This window comes from Equus asinus, chromosome X (assembly GCF_041296235.1).
Source record: "Equus asinus isolate D_3611 breed Donkey chromosome X, EquAss-T2T_v2, whole genome shotgun sequence".
In the NCBI taxonomy this organism is placed as follows: domain Eukaryota; kingdom Metazoa; phylum Chordata; class Mammalia; order Perissodactyla; family Equidae; genus Equus; species Equus asinus.
The window spans coordinates 11,058,326-11,072,500 of NC_091820.1; positions in this window are offsets into that span (position 1 = coordinate 11,058,326).

Consider the following 14,175-nt stretch of genomic DNA (forward strand, 5'->3'; position numbering starts at 1 on the left):
TTTAATGCTTAACTATTATGTGACTATTGATAGCATACCTTAACAGGACCAAGACCCAGAGCATTAAAGTGACATGCCCCATATCACACAGCATGTTAATGTAACTTTGGGCTCACACCAAAATTTCCTGAATTCTATCCTGGTTCCTTTCTAAATTCTCCCATGAGCTTTTTTCCATGTATCACAAGTAGGAAAAGTTATAAAGGGTAATTTCTCTCCTTTAAATTATTCTACCTCCATGTGATTATTTGCCCATTATTCTGGAAGGCAGGTGGCATGGTTATAAAGGCACAGTTTGTGGAGTCAGATCTGAGTTCAAATTCTATTTCTGTCTTGTATTTGCAAGGTGTCCTTGGGCAATGCTTTAATGCCCCAAGACTGAAGATATTATAAAATATCACATAACAATATCTACCTCATACAATTGTAGGTGAGGACTAAATTGATTAGTACCTGACACCTAATGGGTACTGAATAATACTATTTCTCATTTCCCTTCCTACCCACCTTCAATTAATAATTTTTATTTTACTAATGACACCACTCAAAGCCTATGAATGGACTCAATTCCTGTGTTGTCTACTGTAAATACTGTAATTTTAAAGGATCTGAATATCAAAAAAGCTGATTGAAAGTGAATAAACCACATCTAGAGACAGTCTGACTACACTCCTTTCGTGAAAGGAAACAACAGAACTCTTGTTTCACTTTGACCTAATACAGAAAGGAAAACATTTTCCTGATTTAAATGTTGAAAAGTTTAAGATGGCATGACCAGGGCCAGTGGGAGGAAGTTATTAGGAGGACTCTCGCTCTATATAACAAATATTGGTGCAGCACTAGTACAGTTTACAAACTGCTTTCACATAAATTTGACCAGATCATCCTGTGTTCACAGGAATGGTGTCCTTGGGCAAGTTTCTCTCACAATCTCAGTTTATTCTCCTGTAAAATGGAGAAGAAAAATGGTTTCCCATCAGAGAGCCTAGCACTCAGTAGGTCTCTAGTGGATGATAACCATCATCACCATCACCATCAGCAGCAGAAGCATCACCACCATCATCATCATCATTACCTTCAGCAGCAGCAGTATCACCACCATCATTATCATCACCATTTTAAAGATAAGAAAACCAAAACATAGCACAGTTAAGGGACTGGTCCACTGTCACAGAGGTAGATCCAGCCATCAGGTACTAGCCGTGTGACTCTAGACAATGTCTGCAGAATGAGGATGATATTTGCCCCAGCTACCCACATTTCAAGGTGGCTGTGAGAATAAAATGAAACCACAAATGTCACAGGTATCTGAAAACTATTTTATGGATGAGGAAAGTGGGGCACAAGGTGGTAAAGTAACTTGCCAAAGGCATACAGCTTATAAATGTCACAGCCGAGATTCAAACTCAGGCAGTCTTTCTGCACAATCCATGCTCTTAGTTACCATATTCTATTGCTTCTTCAATATAAAAAATATCACAATGGATATACATTTTGTATATTTATTTTTTGTAGATTTTAGCGTATCTTTTAAAATTATTCATTTCCTTATCCATTTCCTCTATGAGCCTATGAAACTTTCAAGGACACTATATTAGTTTCCTAGGGCTGCTGTAACAAATTATCACAAACTGGGTGGCTTAAAACAACAGAAATTTATTCTCTCACAGTTCTGGAGGCCAGACACAGGAAATCAAGGTGCCAACAGCACCATGTTTCCTCTGAAGGCTCTAGGAAAGAATTCTTCCTTGCCTCTTTCTAACTTCTGGTGGTTGCTGACATTCCTTGGCATTCTTTGGCTTGTAGCTGCATCATTCCAATTTCTGCCTCCATCTTCACATGGCCTTCTCCTCCATGTATCTATCTGTCTCCAAATCTCCCTCTCCTTAGAAGGACACCTTATAGGGCCCACCCTAATCCAGTATGACCTCATCTTAATTAATTATATCTACAAAGATCCTGTTTCCAAATAAGGTCACATTCTGAGGTTCCAAGTGGACATGAATTTTGGGGGGACACTATTCAACCCAGCAGAGGCACCAATAATGTCTAATTTTTTACAGCCATCCAGGAACTAGCCCAGTATAAGGCACATACAGATTCGGCCAAATATAGCTTAGTGATTGAGCATGCAGGTGCTGGAGTGGGATTGCCCAAGATTAAGTCTTAGTTCTGTCTTTGAGCAAAAGTTCCAAACTCTCTCAGCATCAGAATCCTAATGTGTAAATTGTACCTATTTCACAGAGTTCTAATGAGATTTAATTTGGTCAATTCATGTCAAGTGCTTAGAATAATTATTAGCCCATAACAAGTGTTCAACAAATATTATTAGCATTATTTTATTTTTAGACAACAAATACAATTAATATTTGTTAAATAAAATAATGAAAGCAAGGAGTGCCAGAAAGCATTGAAAACAGCTTTATTCAAGCTGCTAATATTATAAAATATTTTCACATCAGCCCTTTCTCTGTGCATAGTCTTTTTAGAGCATCAATGAACATTCAATTTAAGAGAAAGAAAGGCTGTAGGAGCAAAGGAGGTGAAAAGGAAAAAGCCTGCCTTTCCTTCTCCCCCAGGGAAAAAGAATTCAAAAGAGCCATGGAGAAGCAGTATTATTTCTAAGAGACCATGCTAGGAAAATAGAATTGCTTTTCTGAAAGAAAGTAGAAGATTAATACCTGGAGGGTCCAAAATGTAATTATGGTATTGATCTCAGGAAAGCCTTGTATGGATACAACTTTTTTCTTTTTTGCTCTCCAGTATCATTAAAATGGGCTCACACATAAGGGTCTGCAGACTGAAAATGTCTGAACACCACACATCAAGACAGGCAAAAAGGTCCTGTTAGTGGATCCTGGGAGGTAACTCTCAAGGTAACATTCAACACGTGCTCACATTGGTTTCCTCTTAACAGGGATTTTCTTAATGGCTTTTGGAACTGATTTAACAAGCCATTAATGAAGTGGCAAGGCAACACTAGGTTGCAAATCAACCTGAAGTTACTCTGTCCTGGCTCCATCCAGCCTGTGGGTTAACTGCGGGGGCAAGACAATCCCAAACCTCAGACTAAAAATGAAGTAAGGCTGATTTTACATCTTTCCTCTGTAGTCTCACTGAGGAGATGACTCTTTTTTTTATTCCAGCTATACCTCCTCAGTTTCTTTCCCTTCCAGCCTGTTCAGAATCCTGCAACAACAGTCACCTTTCCACTTGGTTGGACAAACACACAACATGATATTTTGCTGGGAGCCTCTGGTTGCCTCCAAACCCAATTAAAGCCTTGAGACTGATGACTGAGGACTCCAGATTTTTTTCAAAAAGTCTTAGAAACAACTCATTATGAATATATTAGGGGTCCTTCAGGGCGTTTGGGGGGCAAGTTGGAGATGTATTTGAGGTCTTTCAGGGATGTCTGATTCTATGTTTATATTTTTACAAAAGCATTCAGTCAAAACTCTTAGCATTCCACATCCTCCTTCATAGAGAAACTATGCCAGCTGCAGATAGTTTAAAATGGTTGGATTTTATTCTGGAATGAGAATGAGAGATGAGGCTGGAGAGAAAAGCAGGGATGAAAATATAAAGTCACATGCCTGGTTAAAGACCTTGGGATTTCTCTTGTAAGTAATAGTACACTATTATAAGGTTTTAAGCAGGGGAGGGACAAGATCGATTTTGCATTTCAGATCATAACTCTGGCTACAGTGTATAGGAGACCAGAGGGAGATGAAAGAGGTGTAATCTCTAAAGATTCGAAATTAAGTATTCCTATCGAAACCTAACAAGATTCATCTACTGCCGAACATAAGCAAAGGAGAAGAGCTTCTAGTCCAGACAAAGAAACAAAATGGACCCTAGAAACACGCATAAAAATTTTTACCAGTTAAAATTTGTCCAAATTCACCATGTTACTAGCTACAAATTCATCAACATTCCGCTTCTGGTTACAATCAAGATTTAAGCATAGTACACAAAACAGTGAGGTATTATCACCCTGTGGTTTAAGAACACAAGCTTTAGCATTGGATAAGCCTGGATTCAATCTTCAAATCTATCACTTTCTGTTTCTGTTCCTTTGATGTGTTGCTTAATCTCTTGAATTCTCAGTTTTTCCATCTGTAATGTCAATAATGATAGCAATAATGATAGGCATCTTGCAATGCCATTGTAAGATTCATGCATGTAAAGTGTTAGAAACTACATTAAAGGGTTTGTGGCAAGGGTTACGTCTCCCAAACTTGGTGGTTTCTTTACATGTGAAGGGAACTCACTAGAGTGTTCCTTCTGGCCTCTCTCAACTCCTTCCCAGAAAGGAAAAGTAACTGAATCTGACTGTGGAGTTCCAAGGTGTCTTCCTGCCCCTTCTGCTTCCTTTTCTCTTGCAGGATGGCTGATTCTCCAAAATTGCATGTTGTACTCTGGTCTTGCCATATGTTTTCAACATAATGGAAATGTTTTCCATGAACATGTTTTCAACATTCCCCTTTGGGGAAAGCCCACAGTTCTCCAGCACAATCTATGACTCAACAGATAAGTCTGACTAATTTTAGAGCACACAATTTTAGAGCCTGCTAGCCCACAGATGTAAATCACATTTTCCAATATCAGCACTACTTACAATAAAAGTGACACAGGTATACCACACAGAATGTATCCTTGGTTAATGTTTTCTCAGGAAAATGCCCCTTGGTTTTTAATATCCAAACTCTACCTAACTACTTTTCAGGAGAATGAGGGTTATATTAAAAAATTACATTTGTGCTTTAAAAAATCAATATAACCTTTTTAACAAAAGAGCATGCAGGAAACATCTCAAGTTTCACTCGTAATACAATTGGCATTTAAAATAAATCAAGTTTAGATGGATCAGAAACACACATAGATATTTTGAAGTGCTCCAGAGTGTCAACAGAGGGGATTTGTGGCTAGGATATTGCTGGCACTAAGAAAGATATGACTGTAGACAAAGCAACTGCTTGTTAACAACCATATTAATTACTTGGTGTCAAGGAAGAAACGTTTTTTGTTTGTTTGTTTGTTTGTATTTATTAAGATTATGATAGATTACAACCTTGTGAGATTTCAGTTGTACATTATTGTTAGTAATGTTGTGGGCACACCATTTCACCCTTTGTGCCCTCCCCCCACCCCCTCTCTTTTCCCTAGTAACCACTGATCGGTTCTCCATGTCTATATGTTAACTAAGGAAGAAATGTTTTAAGCATTTTACCTCATGATATGACAGTTTGTTCTTTACATATGGGCGTTTTGATGTGTTTTAGTTGGTTGAAGATTTGGGGTTGATTTGTAATGCATAATAATTTTCCCATTTAAAGTAATTGGAAAAGGGCTCCTTTAGCACTTTTGTGCAGAACATCTGATTTCCTTAACAGAAAACCAATGTTAAGCAAGAGATGTCTGCATTTTGGGCCTCCCATCTGCCTCACCTATTTGTCTGATTTTTCAATTAGTTTGCAACTCAACGGAAGAAGCAGATGGCTATTTGTTGGCCTCCACCAATAAACAGAATACAGAAAAAGTGACAGGATATCACTTCTGAAACCAGGTTACAGAACACTCTTGCTTCTGTCTTTCTCTCTCTGGCTCTTATTGCTTGCTTGCTCTGACGAAGCAAGCTGCCATATTTTTAACAACCCTATAGTGAGGCCTATGTAACAAGGAACTGAGAGGGTCCTCTGGCCAACACTCAGCAAGGAATTGAGGCCCTCAGACTTATGAGGCCTATGAGGAACTGAATCCTGCCAACAGTCATGTAAATGAACTTGGAACAAATCCTCCACCAGTTGAGCCTTGAGTTGACTGCAGTCCAGGCCAACACTTTGATTCTAGCCTTGTAAGAGACTGAACCAGGGGACCCAGCTAAGCCATGCACAGATTCCTGACCCACAGAAACTATGCAATAATAAATGTTTGTTGTATTAAGCCTCTAAATTCTTAGGCAATTTGTTGTGCAGCAGTAGATAATTAATACATTCAGTAAATTATGCTGATGAAAGAATAAATGCACAACTTAATTATTCTCCAAAGAGCTTAACTGATTTGGATCCTTAGGTACTTACTTCCAGAAAATGGACGAAGACTTTCTGAATATGTTCTGGCGTTTGTAGAAAACTAAATAAGGCATGTGCCAAAAACTTGGTTGGATCCCATCAGTTTAAATCAAGCCTAAATTTAGAGAATTTCTGTCTGGAAAGGAACTTTGAGGTCATTAGACAAATATCCTCACTTTGTAGAAATGGAAACTGAGGCTCAGAAGAGCTAAGTGACTGGCCCAGAGCCACAGAGTCCATAGAAGTGTCACTCTAGAATCCAAGGCTTCTGATTCCCATTCCAGGGCTCTTCCACAGCATCCCATGGCAGTGTTTAGAGGACAGGGATACTAAAAGGGCTGGAGGAACCCTGAATGCAGAAAGTAAGTCTCAAGCAGGGCCCAGAAGAGTGGGTAGGATTAGGGAAGGCACTCTACATGAGAGGTCTACATGACAGAAAAGCAGTGATGGGCTACGCCTCCCGTGAAGGGTGCTGAACATCAAAATCTCCATGGTTTGGTCAATCATCTTGAAGCTCATATGAAAGTTGAGGATGGGGAGGCCTTGGAAAGAAATGGTACCTATAAGGAACAGAGGCCAGCAGAGAAAGGAGGACAAATCTTGTTAGGTAAACTAAGGAAGGAATATTTGCATGAGACTTTATGGCAGGCAGCCAGAGTGAATCTGGAAATAAGAAAAATGGATTCATGGGAAGAGATTGTGGGCATCATAATTGGGGAAACTGGCTAGTTTCAGTCTTGAAGCAGAAGGAAAGAGGAAGGACTTACATCTATAGAGATGGGCTCAAATCTGTGCTTAGCATGTGCCAAAACCCTTACCTGGATCTTGTGGCATTTGTATCATCCATTACATGACTATATGAGCTGACAGATGGTTATGAAGTGTCCAGTCTACACAGCTATACATCAGTCTTGTGATAGGCTAATAAAGCTTTGGGAACTAACATGTGTAATTAGCTCACAAGAAGCCAATTTTAAAGAAATTATTGAGAAATTATTGATTTCTTCATATTACTGATTCCTCAGGCCCAGATTGAACAATCCCAAACATAAGAGCATGTCGTAATGTGCTTTGGTAGATTCTGTGATAATTCCCTGATTCCTGACACAAAAACTGGGGCATCAGAGAGGAGTCAAAAGGACAGTGGACTGGAGTCATAAGTCTGTTTTCCAGTCTAGTGTGACCGGACCGCTCTGTACTTCATTTTCTTCAACTGCCCAATGGAGATAACAAACACTGCCTGTCCTATGCCACAAAGCTTCTGTGAGGGTTGAAGTTTGAAAAGCATAAAAGAGTTGTACAAATGCATGGCTATATATAAAAAGAAGTTCCCCTAAATTTTCCATTGTTGCCACAAAAAGGCCTTTTTTTCACTCTGTAATGGTTTTCCTCACAAAGAACAAAGAAGTTCAAAGGCTAAACTACATAAAATTACATCACATTGTCACAGTACATGTAATAAATAATGGGGCTGAAGATGATTCACAAAGATAATAGGATCAAGACCCTGCAAAGCAGAGCATTTAATTCCCATGATCCTGTCCAATAAGGAGAGGCAGGGAAGTAAATCTTCAAGGTTTCAGCCATGGAAGAAGTACCAGAATCCGAATGATGGAAGCAGGGGGAAATAGTGGGATGAGTGTGGAGACTTCCCTGGTGTATTAGTTAAGGTAATGCTAGCTGCTGTAACAGATAAGCCCCAAAATCTCAGAGGCTTAACACAATAGAAGTTTATCATTCACTCATGCAAAGTCCAAACGGACGTTTCTGATTGACAGGTAGCTCTCCTCTCTTCCAAGCAGTGATTTGGGACCCAGGCTCTTTTGATGGCTCTAGCATCACCACGGGCTCAAAAGTCCATGCTGAATCCTCTGTATATGCCTGATGTACAGAAAAAGATAGGAGAAGAAGGAACACCTGCTTTCAACTATTTATGCTTGGAGATGACACACATCACTATCACTCACATTGCTATGGTAAGAACCTGTCACATGGTTCCACTAGATACAAGAAGGATGGTCCTGGTTTGCCAGCAATAACTCAACACTATGAAAGAGGAGCTGAAATTTTAGGGGGAACATGTAGCCACCTTTGCCTCACCTGGGAACAGAGAGAATACAGATCTCTACCATTTTGCACCCTTACCTTTTGCCAGCATTTCTAGAATGAAAACATCAAAGGTTTTTATAGCTAGAAACATTACCAATAAAACAGATAGCATTGCTTAGAAAGCCACTGGCATTTATCATTAAATCATATGAAAATAGCCTGGCATGGTTCTAAATCAGAGATCAGAAGCTTATGAGAGGGCACCATAAAAAAAGGCTTTGAAGTCAAGTCAGGCTGGGTTCTAATCTCTGCTGCAGCCCAAACAATAAGGGACCTTGCATGATGTCTTTAACCCTTCTAAATCTCAATGTCTTCAGCAGCCGCATAAGCTCAAAAAGATCCTGAAAGGATTTTGTGAAGACTCACTGAAATAGCATGGCAAGTGCTTTGGCCCATAAGAGGCACTCACAAGATAGTGTCCTCACATCATCTACTGAAGTTGAGCACAAACATCCCCTGCGGCCCAGAAATTCCATTTCCAGGTATACATCCAACACATACACATATTTACCAAAAGCCAAGTACCAGAATATTCAGAGTAGCACTATTCATAATAGCTAAAAATGCAAAAACAATACATATGCCCACCAAGAATAGAATGGACAAATAGATTGTGGTATATCTTACATGAAATACTACACAGCAATGAAAATTAACTACAGCTATGTGCACCAACATGAATGAATCTCACACATATTGAGCAAAAGATACAACAGAATACCTCTTGTGTGATTCCACTTATACAATGTTCCAAACAGACCAAATGAATCTATGCTACTAGAAGTCACAATGATGGTTACTCTTGGGAGCTATTGAATGGGAGCAGATGTGAGAATGGCTTGTGGGATGCAGGTAATGTTCTCTTTTGGAATGAGGGTGCTGGGTACAGAGTACATTCAGTTTTTGAGAATTCATTAAGCTGAGCACTTACATCAATAGAAAGTTTTTAAAACTATTGTCCTTCCCTGAAGGGACTCCCAAAGTGTTTACATATTGCTCACAAGTACCACCAGCCTTTGGAAGGGAAAAAAAAGAGTAAAAGGAGCAGGAAGGGAGATATGTGAAAGTAAGCCACAAAGAGGAGGAGAGATGGTAATGACGCAGAATAAGGCTGCAGAGTATCAAGAGCGAGAGATATCTACCACTTTTCTAAAAAATGCCATTTTGTGTTATATGCCCCAAATCTCTGACAATAACAAAAGGGTTCAGGACACTCTTTCACAGTGACACTGGCATTCTTATTTGGGCTAAATTTTAATGCTGCTAAAAATACAAATCTTCCCTATGGGCAATCCACTACATGTCTTCCAGATTATAATGTATCTTTCCATTCCATATGCCACCCTGTCATTTCTGTCATTGTGATTCTTCTTTCCTGTGTCATTTTGGGGAGTTGGGTTATATGCATGTGCATGTATGAGGGAGGGAGGTTGATCCTTACCAGTTCCAATCCTTGCAATCTATATCACTCACCCTGATCACCAATGAGAGCTTTCAACATCATGATTATGCAAAAATCATTCTCTGCTAATATCACCCCCAGACAGCCTAGCTTCCATGGGGGCAACCATGTAATAACTCGAGCCTATGCTCACTATACTTCTACATATTTAACAAGCTCCCCTTCTATGACCATAAATACACGTCATGTGGTTATCACATAATAACAAAGAGTCACTAAGATTACAACACTAGAAGTCATTTATCAACACACTTGGTTTCATTTTTTAAGTATTTATAAATGTTAGCATCAGTAGGAACCTTAAGAGATTACCTTCCTATTTAATCTAGAAAGAAAACTGAAGTCAAGAGAGTTGAATAACTTGCTTTAAAACATAAAGATAGTTGTGGCAGAACCAAGACAAAAACCCAGATTTTCTGTTCTCTATCCAGCATCCTCTCCACTACCCCATACCTTTAAAGGGTTTCTGCTTATATCCACATGTATCTGGCAAAAAAGGAACATGATTCCAGAATTCTCCATTTCCCATTTGAATCATAAGCCCCCAGGTCTGATATCTACATAAATAAATGTTTTGGCTCTTGCCTAAAACAAATTTATTGAGATAATGTTTTAAGAAGTTCCTGAAGGAAACTATGCCAGTTAATTTTTTATTTCCTCAATTGTAGAGGTTTTTCTTTCACTTGTTTTGAAGTATTTTTAAACTTTAAGAAAAGATATAAAATAGTATAAAGAACTCCCATATACTTTACCCAAACTGATCAATTTTTAACCCTATTTTGCCATAGTTGCTTTGTAATTCTCTCTTCCTCCCACCTTCCTTCTTTTTTCTCTCTTTCTCAATCTCTCTCTCTCTCTCTCTCACACACACACATATTATTACTTATTCTCTGAGAGAGAATATTTTTATTGTTATTTTCCTCTGAGAGTAAGTTGCATAAATCATGCCCATTACCTCATAACGCCTCAGTGTGCATTTCCTAAGAATAAGAATATTTTCTTACATAACCACAGTATAATTATCAACTTCAAAAAAATTAATGTTGTCACAATACTATTATTTACTCTATAGTCCATATTCCAATTTCTTCAACAGTCCCAGCAATATCTTTTAGAGCATTTCCCCACCCAGTCCAAGACCCAATCCAGTATAATATATTACATTTGATTTTCATATCTTTACTTTCCTCCAATCTGGAACAGTTCTTTAGTTTTTCTGTTCTTTCATGATGACATTTTTGAAAAATGCAGGGCTTTTATTTGTACTAGACTGTTCTTTAATTTAGGATGTATCGGTTAATTTTTGGTATATAATAAACTACCCCCAAATGTAGTAGCTTAGAAAAAATTTATTACAACAAAAATTTATCATTTCTAACAATTCAATGGGTCAGCTAAATGATCCTTCTGTTTTGGGCTAGCTTGGTCTAGGATGACCTCACTTACATGTTTGGCAGTTGGCTGACTATGAGCTGGAATGATAAGGATGACCTAGCCAGGTGTCTCTCATCATCCAGCAGGCTAACCTGGGCTCATTCACATGGTGGTGGTCACAGTTCTAAAGCTCAGCAAGAGAGCAAGGCCCAATGCACAAACGTTTTCCAAGCCTTTGCTTGCATCATGTTTGTTAATGTCCCATTGGGGTAAAGGAAGTCACAAGGCCAGCCCAGAGTCAGTGTGGGAGAGCACGCCCATAGATCATGGATAAAAGAACTAGAATAATTTGTGGCCATTTTTACACTCTACCACATCAGCTAAAGGCAAGGGATAAAATATTTTTTCAAAGGAGAAAGAATATGCTATTAATGGAAGAAATGAGGGAAAAAGACAAAAGCCTCCAAAATAGTGAGGTACGAACACTTAATGTATAGCCTTGAAAGAATATGAAATCAAGATGCCACATCAGTTAGGGAAAAGGGCATATAACACAAGCTGACTATTAAAGGATTTTCCACCCTGCTTTTTTTATTGGTCAAAGCGGCCAAATTTAAAAGTGCGTAAATGAACTATAAGGCTCACTCTCTGAAGCTATAATGGAATTAACGCAAACAACTGAATCACAGAGAATTCTGTACAGAGTAATCGGTTCCTATTATAAGAAAAACAACAACTATGAAATGATGATAAAGGGAAATTGACAATCTTCCTCCTTTTGGGGCAATGATAGGGAGTATTGAGACTATGGTAGAGAAGAGAGCCTACGCCCCCTTTAAAGGCAACAGCAGCAGCTCCTTCATTCTGATGAGTGCTGCAATGCAGCAATGGAGGCCCTGGAATAACAAATTTACCATTTTTTCAAGAAAATATGGAAATCTATACTTAAATGTGAAATTTCCAGATTTCTAAATGTTGGTTTAAGTATTTTTAAGAGCACATTTACAGGCTGAATTAGGCCCAAGGGCCATGAATTTGAAAACTTGACTTTTCTAATCTAACATCAAAAAATCAAATTATAAGAACAGAAAGGGTTTAAAAATTGAATAAATGGAATGCTTATCCAGTTCTCTCAGAGAGATATAAAACCTCTCTTAACGAGTGACTATGTAAAATATACCTTTATTATGCTCAATAACTATAAGACTTAGCATCATATATAAAGCATGGATATACCTTTATGCTCAATAACTACCGTCTTTAGCATCATATATCATATATAACATAGATGACTGAACTTTATAATACTGGCATACACAGACATTCAAGGGGTCATGGATAACTGATGAAGGATACAACCATCACACAATTTCTGAAATCAAAAGCCTGAATTTATTTCTTACTTAAGTAGGGGAGAGTTTTGCTGGTCAGGCAGAGTCTCTCTGAGCAAAACAAACTGCTGATTTAGTGGATGGGTTTGTTTTGAGGTTCCATTTGTCTAAGAGACAGTAAGTCAGCCCTTGAAACATGTTCAGAGTCAGCAGCTTCCCACTGGCTGACTGTCAAAGTGTGATACTGTCACTGATTGGCTGGCATTCAGAGAGTAATCAGTGATGGATAAAACAGCTTTAGATCCTGTTCTGGGGTTTGATTGTTAACCATGGCTAGAGAATGGGCTGTCTTCCTAGAAGCATGGGGGCTTTTTGTGAATTCTCAGAACTAACTCTGTAAAACTAATAGAGGACATGGCAAAGGTTACATTATCAGGACCTCACATGGTCATAGATGCTATTTCACAATGGGCTATGAGCATATTACCACATGGGGTGTGGCTCCCCTGTGAAGTCACGGCTGTCCAAGTATAAAGTCAGGGCCACTTCCCATCTCAACCTAAGAAAAGCTCTATCAATGTAGACAGGTGGATCTTGCTCCTCTGAAGGGTAATGTTCCCACCCTCATGAACTACAAAAACCGTAAGTACAAAAAATGGTATTTCATTGAAAGCATAGTCTCTCTGATTGCCCTAATACAAGGACAAAAGAGGAGAATAAGAGAAAGCATGGGATATTGATGAGAAACAGAAAGGGAAAGAAAAAAACAAACCAAGGTAAATATAATCTTGTGTCTTATTACAACTATGCTTAGAATCAGAGAATAGATTAAAACTCTGGATAGCATTCATTTTTTACATACTTCTGTGAAAGAATTCTTGACTTTCATGATTGACTTTTTATTCTTATTAATAGCATATCCCTAGCTTTAACTAAAATAGGATGTGGGTTATCTTTTTAGAAATACAAAGGCCAAGTTAGACCTCGTGTGAGATTCTCCTCTCCTGACTTCTCATGTAAAGAGGGTCACGGCAGTCTTAGAGAATTGAAAGGTCTCCAAAAAGTGCCATGGGGAGTAGATGAGACAAGAAGAACCATGCTGGGTGTTCAGTACTAAATGACAACGCCATGTATTTCAGTCTTACATCTATCTGACCCTTGCAGTGGGAAATCTATCTCCCTTCTCCACAAAACTGACAGGATACAAGGAATGGCTTTAAAGCTAAATGATAGGAGAATGTGTTATTTCTCATAATTGTTCATTCCACCATCCATTCCACAAACACTGAGCATTTACTAAAGGCATAGGCTTCAGAGCAAAATGAAATTCATCCCTGTGCTCACAGCACCACAATCTTAAAAGGAAAGAAAGACACAGATAAATTTATATACCAGGTGAGTACAGAGGTAGGATCAGTGCCTGAGGGAGGCGGGTATTTGAACAAGTAACACTCCCTGTGGGTTTTGAGAATTTACTGAAGTGATATTTGAACTGGATCTGGAAGGAAGGGAAAAGGTTTGCCAGGTAAAGGAAACTGCATGTCCAGGGACTCATTTGATATTCACTTTGGGTAAACTACAGGATGAAGTTTCATTGTGGGAAATAGACATTTAAAAGTAGTTCTAACCTTGGATTTGGCAATAGATTCTTGGTTACGGTACCAAAAGCACAAGCAATGAAAAAAATAGATTAACTGGACTTCATCAAAATTAAAAATTTTTGTGCGTCAAAGGACACTATCAAGAAAGTGAAAAGGGGGCTGGCCCCGTGGCTGAGTGGTTAAGTTCGCGTGCTCTGCTTCTGCGGCCCAGGGTTTCCCAGGTT